We start from the raw sequence: 9,209 nt of genomic DNA, 5'->3' as shown, positions 1-9,209 counted from the left end.
TGGATGGCCAATAGGGCTGCTTAATGTGCTTACCAGTGGGAATAGAAACCTCTGAACAATACGGAAGGAAGGTTATGCTGGCAGATATGTGGACAACAGGAAGAAGTTGGAACCAGGAAGGTCAAAGGGGTGAGTATGCTTTACATAGTGCATGCAGAATTGAAGCCTAATAGATCAGGGAGATGTTCTCCAGGTCCTATGCTTTAACATAGAGCTACTGGCTATGGTCAGATGCTGGGTGAGGGAGGATCATTCTTTTTGAGCATGTTCCCACTGGTAAGTTTCCTATGCTTTGGTGGAAGCCTCCACACCCAGGTACATGTAGGCAGCAATAACTGGACTTAGTGGGCTATAAACAAAATAGGCATATACATATGTAGAGAGAGGAGAGAGAGACACAGAGAGACAGGTGAAGTTAAGATGTGGATGTGTTAGAGAGATATGGAAACAGTTGGGAGAGGGAAATGGAGGTTGGATATGATCATGTTTTCATTGTATACATATATGTAATTCTCAAGAATCAAGAAAAATTATAATTAAAAAACTTACATCTAGGAATCTATCATAAAAGACAAGTAAAGGCTCAGACAAGGATTCTTATGCTAGGAAGTTTGTAAAGGCACAAAACATAAAAGAGCATAGAAAAGGAAGGGGAGGAAAGGGAAGAAAAGGGGAGGGGAAGGGAAGGGAGGGGAGAAGTGGGGAGGAGAGAGGGGAGGAAGGGAGAGGACAGAATGGAAGGGAAAGATAAAGAAAACAAATTAAATCTCAGCAATAGAAAAAAAAGGTTAGATTATTCTATGTGTATGGAATACTTGCACATATTAAAAATCCTATTTCTTCAGATATTTCCTCAATCTAAAGATGTGAGAACAGCATGCACTTTAGCTCTGGACACATTAAGTTTGCACAATCATGCCCCTAAATCACATTTTTAAAAACTGAGGGGAAGTTGTTCACAAAAGAATGTTGAATTAAGAAGAAATAGTCTACTGAATTATATATACTTTAGGGTAGTAGGCTACCACAGTGAAAATGGTTTTACCCTCAGTCTATCTCTCCAGGGTTGGGTCAGAGGGCTTTGAATTGAAGCAGATTTCCTTTTCTTCTTCAGACATCTAGGAACTCCGTAATTTACATCTGGAAGTTTGCATTGACACCACTAATAGACATTGGTGGAAGACTATCAAGTTCCAGGTGCGGTACTATGAACATCACATGTGTGCCATCCCATCCAATCCCTGTAATAACTACAAAACAGAGACCATTGTTGGACCAGTTTTACAGCTGAGGAAACAAAAGCCTACAGAGGTTAATTGATCAAAGTCACCTGGGTGGGAAAGGGCAGGGGTCAAAGCCAAAGTCAGATCCAGTGGCCTCAATCTCTCTGCACTCAATTACTGTATTAACTCTCCCATTTTAACTTACAATGTCTTTTTCCCTCTACTTTTTACTCTTAAGGGAGCATAGGATATTCAGTAGAGGAGAGTATGACCTTCAGAGCTAGACTCTGGTTCTCTGCCATGTAATTTACCTTTTGATGGCAAGGTCACTGCAGTACCAACGATAACTTCTTTGCAGTCGAAGGCATATACACTACAAAAGGCCAAAGAAAACTACTTTCCATTGTTAGCAATTAGCTAATTAAGTAAATATGTTAGTTAGTCAGCACTAGAGCCAGTCATTAGAGTTTACAATTAGATTAAGAACAAGTAAGAACATGTTTTTTTAAGTTTGTTTTTTGTTGTGTTGTTGTTGTTGTTTTTACTTTGGAATAGAATGAAATTAGAAAGATCAGCCCATTTCCCCCCTGGGAACCCTGACTACCTTTCATCAACAGGCAGAGCGACAGAAAAGCATCAATGAAGCTCACCTGGGCTTTTAATGCAGCTCGGCCACTTGAAGCTGTTGTAAGTGCTTCGAAAGAGTACTTACCCTTTATGAGTCTGTTTCCTTATCTATAAAATGAAGGGGTCCATGTGATGTTTCTAGCTCTAGCGATGTCTGTCCTATGACGGTCGGTATGGAAGACAAACCTGTCTTACAATATCTGACAAAGCCAGTAGGTTTCCAGGTAGAGGAACCCAGCATTTTATATGGCTGTTCTCTCGCTGGGAAAGGAGGACCTCTGCCTGCCATCCTTCCCAGGCCAGAAACCCCAGCTCACAGACCATAGACCACAGGCAAGGCTTTCCTCAGCGAAGCATCCAAAAGGAGTGTTTGCTAAGGAGATCCAGAGGGATGGGGCAGGAAGGAGAACATGGCTCTCTTGGGGTGACTGGATCAATTTTTGCCCATGATTCCCTTCAGGGAACACTGCGTTCTGACCCTCCTCCTTCTTTCCAAGGAATTCATAATCCCAAGGGTCGCTAAACTCATTTCTAAACTGAGAAGAGGAAGTTACTTCCAGTGCATGTGACATGATCGGTCCCCTGACAACGCACTCACTGGGTTGGCAGCACCTGCCTCAATTTTCCTCTTCGTCAATTGATATTCTGCTTGTGACACAGCACAGGAAAATCGAGGCCAAACACAGATGCTGTGTGCCTGAAAGGGGCTGAGATCAGGCTGTTGAATGGGGAGAGATCCTAGTACCTTCTTACCATTTAGGGGTAGCAGGACAAAAAAAGAGAAGATGGTGTGAAATATTGGTTTAACTATGCAAAGATGTGTTGCATTTGATTAACTATGTAAAGATGTGCTACTGTTTTACCTTGCCTGTCCAAGGCACCTGATTGGTCTAATTAAAAACCTGAATGGCCAATAGCGAGGAAGGAGGTATAGACCGAACTTCCAGGTAGAGTAAGTAGGAGGAGGAATTTAAGCTCAAGGAAGAAAGAAGAGGAGATGACAGGGAGATACCAGGGGCCAGACAGACAGACACAGATGAAGCAGCAAAGTAGGACATACAGATGAAAGAATGGTAAAAGGACCTGAGGCAAAATGTAGATGAATAGAAACAGGTTAAATTAAGTTGCAAGAGTTAGTGGGACAAACCTAAGCTAAGGCTGAACATTCATAAATAATAATAAGTCTCCATCTCTTTATGCTTCTTAGAGAAGCAACCCCTCCACAATGTCTTTAAAGGTCAAACACCAAATCTAATTTCCTCCGGGACTGACCTGCAGGAACTTAAAAGAATAAAACAACCCTGAATTCCTCATACACCAAACATTCCTGGGCCTTGGCCAGCTTCATTCTTCCAGGCAGCCACAGTACAACAATCGCAAATGGAACTGAGCTATAGACTGACACACATATCAGACTCTGTGCACATATGAGGTTGGAGGAGTTGGGCCAGACCTGGATGTCACTCATAAAGAACATGAAAACTAAAATGAAATCAAAGATGGCCTCCCCACCAGAAGAGAGAACATTTCTCTCTTCCGTATGCCTCCCTCTGCTCCATGCTCAGGTTCTGAAACATGACAAATGGAAGACAAAATGAATAACAACTGATGACTAACCAGATGGGTCAGCCATGCTACCAAAATTTGGAACATATTTTATCAGATAATCTTCACTTTCATAACTACTGAACTTCAGAGCAAGGGAAACTGAGACTCAGGGTTTGGGGGGACCTAATAAGGACCACACAGCTGGTAAATTGTAGGGCTGAGAGAATTCAAACTCAGGTTCTAGTGTTCTGATGTAGCGCCCCCAAACCTGATCTTTTTCTGTGAGGCTTCTCATGGTATCACATTGAAGTGTGTTGAGCGTCTGTGTTGTGGTGTGTGCCTCTGCATATGGATATCTTCAGAACTGAGCACAAGTCATCCAAGCAGGGCAAACTTCCCTCTCTTAGGGAGGAATCCAAGATGTATTGTCAGTCTTCAGTGCCTGCTGGAGGTGAGAGCAGATGTGTCTAAGAACCTCTGCCATCAGATGCCCCCATCACTTATCCACATCTTCAGCATAATGCTTTCAAAATAGTTCCACTCAAGCTCTGGGGCCATTTCCAGAGGCTCCTCCGTGCTCTCCTGGCTGTAGCTTCAGAGCAGTGGTCTCTGCCAGTATCCAGGGCCAGGGGCTGGGTGCTCTATTGCACTACGCCATTGTTTGGTGTAGCCTGGTTTCTTTGAGACCAGTCTTGACTTTTTTCCAATGAAATCATGTTTCTGCCCATCACTAAACAGCCATGTGAAAGTTGAGGTCACGTGTCTTCTTGCCACTTGCCCAAAGCAACAGCAAAAAGAGTGAAGAGATAAAAAAAAAAAACACAAATCAAATGACTTTTTCCTTCGAGGTATCGACAGTCAGGGTGACTTTATAAACTAGTGTTAGTGCTAGAACGCCTCTGAGAGTGAAAGTCCACAATCAGTATTTCCTCCCAGAACCAGGTGTGGAGATGCATGCCCGTAAACCCGATCCTCGGCAGGCTAAGGCAGAAGGACTGTGAGTTAGAAGCCAGCCTGGACAACATATTGAGAACTTGTCTCAGACACAAGCAAACAAAAACAAAACAATTTGGCAACACATAAATCAGACTGTCCACAGGAGCCAAGACGTCAAACCCCTAAACAGGATGTAACTCGAGGGAGCAGGATCTGTATCCCGACTCTTGACTGTAGCCCATAGCACACCAAGACAAATCATGGTTGTTGTTATAGTTTTTAATATCTATATAATACAATAAAAACAACAAGAGTTTTCTTCCCCGGGGAAGGAGCTGAAAGAAGGGAAAACAGTATGAAATACTTGTGGGTGTTTTGTTTGTTTGTTTTGCTACACCACTCCTCCATACCCCTTGAACCATCCTGATTTCCCTCGTCTGTACTTAGCCCCCCACCTCCCTCAACATTTTTATGTGTCCCAGGCTTTAAATTTTTCAGGCAAGGTTTTCAGGTTTGAAAACCAAACCATTATGAATAAATTATCTCTCCCAAAGATATTTGCACTTTAACTGTGAACACATCCCTAAGGCCAAGAAGAAGCTCTTGGCACCTCAATCTCTGAATCTCAGGTATGAAAACAGCCTCCTCCTCCTCCCCCCCACAAGGCTCCTTCATAATAAAAGGCAACACCCCTTTCTGAAGTTTGCTAGAGGGCATGAGGGGAATAACCTGACCCTCATGCATATTGAATTCCCGGGATTAACTGACTCTAGGCTTTGTCAATACAAGGTTAATGAGCCGCTCACACTGGGGATGCTTGACATGCCAGGCATACACCTCTGCACATACCCCAAAGATACTGGAGTCTACTCTACAATCTCTGTCTTCCTGTCGACAAAATTGAAGTTTCTTTCCCTGGAGGCAGTGACAGTCACGCAGTCCTGAGGTCTGCTGCTGGCCCGGTCTACAGCCAAATGACAGCAGACACCACCAGGCACAGAATCCAGAGTCTACTAATGGCCATTTAAATTCCAGCACCATTAGCCACTTCGCTGTTGAAGAACCTACCAGATGTATAACAACCATACTTACTGGTCGGTTTGCAGCTGGTTGTACCTTCTCTGGCCCCGTGCCCCATTCGTTCGAATAGCTGTTTTTCCCATCTGTTTAAATGAGAGAAATGTGGTACAGCCCGGGGGCATGCCGTCTTACAGGCACACACAGAATGAGAATGCCCAGTACTTGATCAGGAAGGAAGGCAATGTCAAGGTCAGGTGACGGCAACCGTCTGATTTTTGTTAGAAAACATTTCAGAAGAACAACCAGGCCCTTGCTAGCAGAATGTTGTACTTTATTTTGCTATTGAGAGAGAAAAAGCTCCCTGGGTGTTTTTTATTCAGCAGGACGAGACCACTGCCATTAGAAATTTTCTTCCCAAACTAGCTCCCTGGGCCTAGACTGCTGGAATTCCTCCTTCTTCTGGGCAGCTCTGCCTTCCCTCGTTGACTTCTCAGCTCTGGCTAGGAAACCTGTCACCTGAGTTCCAGTGAAGGGTTCCTTGAGGAAAGAAAGACGAAAAGGCACAGAGCACACGTGACTCACCTGGGGGGAGGCAGAGCCTGCTGAAAGCCTGGGTGCTCCCCAGATGTGATGCCACCTCAGGATTCTCAGAAAGCCTCCCACAAGTAGCAGCTTTTCAGCCAAACAATCCCATTGGCCAGGCAAGGAAAGAAATGGTAGAAAGGATGTGGGATGCCCCAAATTCTGGAAGATTCTGGGTAATTTTAAATGCAGAAAATATTGTTGCCCAAAGGCAAAGGAGACTTGAGGTATCTGGTCACCTCCTAGCACGGGGTGGGCGACATAAGAGTGATTCACTGCATGGAGAAGTTCTTCTCTAATGAAGTCTAACAGAGGTGCTGTAAAGTTGTAAAAGCCAATTCCCCTTTCAAAGCTCACTCAGAGCCATCACTGTCGAAAGAGACCCTGCTCTCCTCGATATGTTGGTATCAGACAAAGCTATCCCTGGAGTGAGATGATTAAATATATAAAAAACATATATTTGTGTAATATATATATATTTAAATCTATATTTATACACACATACACAGATGGCTTTGAGTTAAAATGGTTCAACTTTATGATGGTGCAAAAGCAATACAAATCCCGCAGAAATCGTACTTCACATTTTGAATTTGGATCTTTTCCCAGGCTAGCTATATTCAGTACAATACTCGTGAGATGCTGGGCAGTAGCAGCCAGATCCAGCTCCAAGTCAGCCAGACAATCATGAGGGGAGACAATATTCCACAGCGTACCAAGTTGCTTGGCTGTGATGTCGTTGAGTAGGTTGGAGCTATTCAGTGCATTTTTCACTTGATATTTTTCAAATTAACAGTAAGCCTGTCTGAAACAAGCCCCGACACACGTTGACAAGCATCTAAAGTCAGGCGTATCCAGAAGATAAATTATAGGTGCTGAGAAAAAACATTCACCTGAGGCAAAATGGGAGCATCAGAAACGACAGACGTAGCAGTGACACTGACACTGATCCCCAGCCTCTCCTGTCACCCTCACTGTGTCACGGAGAGAGGATGGCTTCAAAGGGTTGGCCAGAGATGGAGGGAAAAGAGGCAGCAACCGAATCGAAGTACGTACGGCATTGCCATAAGGATACCTGTTAGCTTGTGCACTATTTAAAAAGAAGCATTTCTATGTGTTCTCTGAAGACAATGCTCTGTGTGTACTTTAGGCTTGGTCAACAAAATCCATTTGTGTCAGATTCAGAAGGTCAAGGACTTCTCCAGGGCCAAGGAGATGAGTATCACAGAGCTGAGCGTCTGTGGCAGACGGACTCCGGGATCCCTTGCCTGGTACCAGTTTGGAGGGGCGCAAGGACGACACCTGGGATGGTAGCAGATGCAAGTTCTTGGCTTCGGTAAAGTGACAGCATGAGCTCAAAGCCACATGTTAAATGGTAGTCTCTGGTTGCTTCACCTCTGGCCTTCCCTATAACTTCCGGAGCAATTTTTGAATTAAATCTACTCTTTGTAATCCCTTTAATCGTAAAGCAGACTGACTGGCTACTCAAAAGCCATTTTTTTTTCCTGCTTTGTACCCAATAACCTATACATTTCCCACTCTGCCTTGCAGGTAGCTGTGGCCCTATGCTAACAGATACAGAGAGAAAATGGTGTACATTGTTTTCCGATCAGAGCGGAGTCAACCGTCATATAGGATCCCTGATATTCTTTTCCTATCTAGCTGCTTTATATGGACCATCACAGTGACCTTAGAATCCAGATGGAACAAGCCTGAGTAATGGAGTCACTGCTTAGGAGAGAATCATTTTGGAAGAAAGAAATAAGTCCTGGTAGCACCAGAAAAACACACAATTGGCACATGAAGGAAATAAAAAAAAAAAAAAAGGTCCGGGGGATAAGGAAGAGGTTAAAAGAAATACTAATGAGAATAAAACAGTGAAACTGGTGCCACAGAACTGAAAGAGGAAAAGCATGCTGCTGTGCCAAGCCATTTGTTGTGGTTTGAATGCAAAACGTTCCCTACAGGGTCATGTGTTTGAATACTTGGTCCCCGGATACTGGCACAGTATTGGAAGGTTATGAAACCTTCAGCAAGTGGGGCATAGTAGAGAAAGTGGGTCACTAGGGGCAGGCCTTAGGAGTTCCCCTAGTTAACACAGTCCAGAGTTACCGGAAGGGATCTGGGAGGTTGCCTTCACCAGATTGGCCTGTGTCATATCTGCGGGGCATTTTCTTGATTGCTAATTAGTGTACGAGGAGCCCTACCCACCATGGGCGTCACCATGCCTAGTTAGTGAGCCCTGGGATACATAAGAAAGCTAGCCAAGCATTAGAGTGAGAGCGTGCCAGTCATCAATGTTCCTCCATGGTTTCTGCCTCAAATGACTGTCGGGCACTTCGGCCTTGGCTTTCTTGGATGACCTGCCTGTCACCTGTAAACTGAAATCATCCCAAGTTGGTTTTGTCATGGTGTTTACTGAAGCAACCAAAGCCACACTAGAACATGGGGTTATAGCTGGGCCCCACTTTCTAAAGACCTCACTCTGCTTCTTGACCTGGTGGGATGCAAGCTAACAGTGGTCAGTCACTACTGCTACCAGAGCCTCTCCTAGGCCCTTGCTGTCACATTGGACTCTATCTTCTCAAACTGCAAACCAACATCAACCGTTTCTCCCTTAAACTGTCTTTCTAGGGATTTGGTCATAGCACCACTAAATTAATCAGGCTTGATTAACAGAGGTGGCAGAACTCCAGTTAACAAGGCTATCCTTATGACGAAACTTAGTGGCTAAGAAACTTAGCCACTAAGGTGAAAGTTAGAGTAAGTCACCAACAATACCTATATTAAAAACATTTTTGAGGGATGGGGGTGTAGCTCAATTATAGAGCACCTGCTGCCTAGCATGTGCAAGACCTGAGTTCAAAGACCAGTAGCCCAAGCACAGAGAATTGTTGGCTACAATTCAAAAGCACATAGAACTGATTGACAGAGTTCAACTAACAGGAAAGAAATTTAGTCTTTATATGGGGTGAGGGGTATGTTAATTAGCTCCAAAGCAATGGGCATTTCACAATGCACCACAACGGACATGCAATCAAAGTTGTATGCCTAATGTTCGTTCATTGTTTTCAAGAAAGCTAAATGAGAATTTAAGAAAGAGAGAGAGAGAAAGGAAAGGAAGGAAGGAGGGAGGGAGGGAGGGAGGAAAGGAAAGGAAAGGAAAGGAAAGGAAAGGAAAGGAAAGGAAAGGAAAGGAAAGGAAAGGAAAGGAAAGGAAAGGAAAGGAAAGGAACGGAAAGGAACGGAAAGGAACGGAAAGGAACGGAAAAA

This window comes from Peromyscus maniculatus, chromosome 9, assembly GCF_049852395.1.
Source record: "Peromyscus maniculatus bairdii isolate BWxNUB_F1_BW_parent chromosome 9, HU_Pman_BW_mat_3.1, whole genome shotgun sequence".
Taxonomy (NCBI): Eukaryota; Metazoa; Chordata; class Mammalia; order Rodentia; family Cricetidae; genus Peromyscus; species Peromyscus maniculatus.
Note: the sequence above shows the minus strand (reverse complement) of the source record.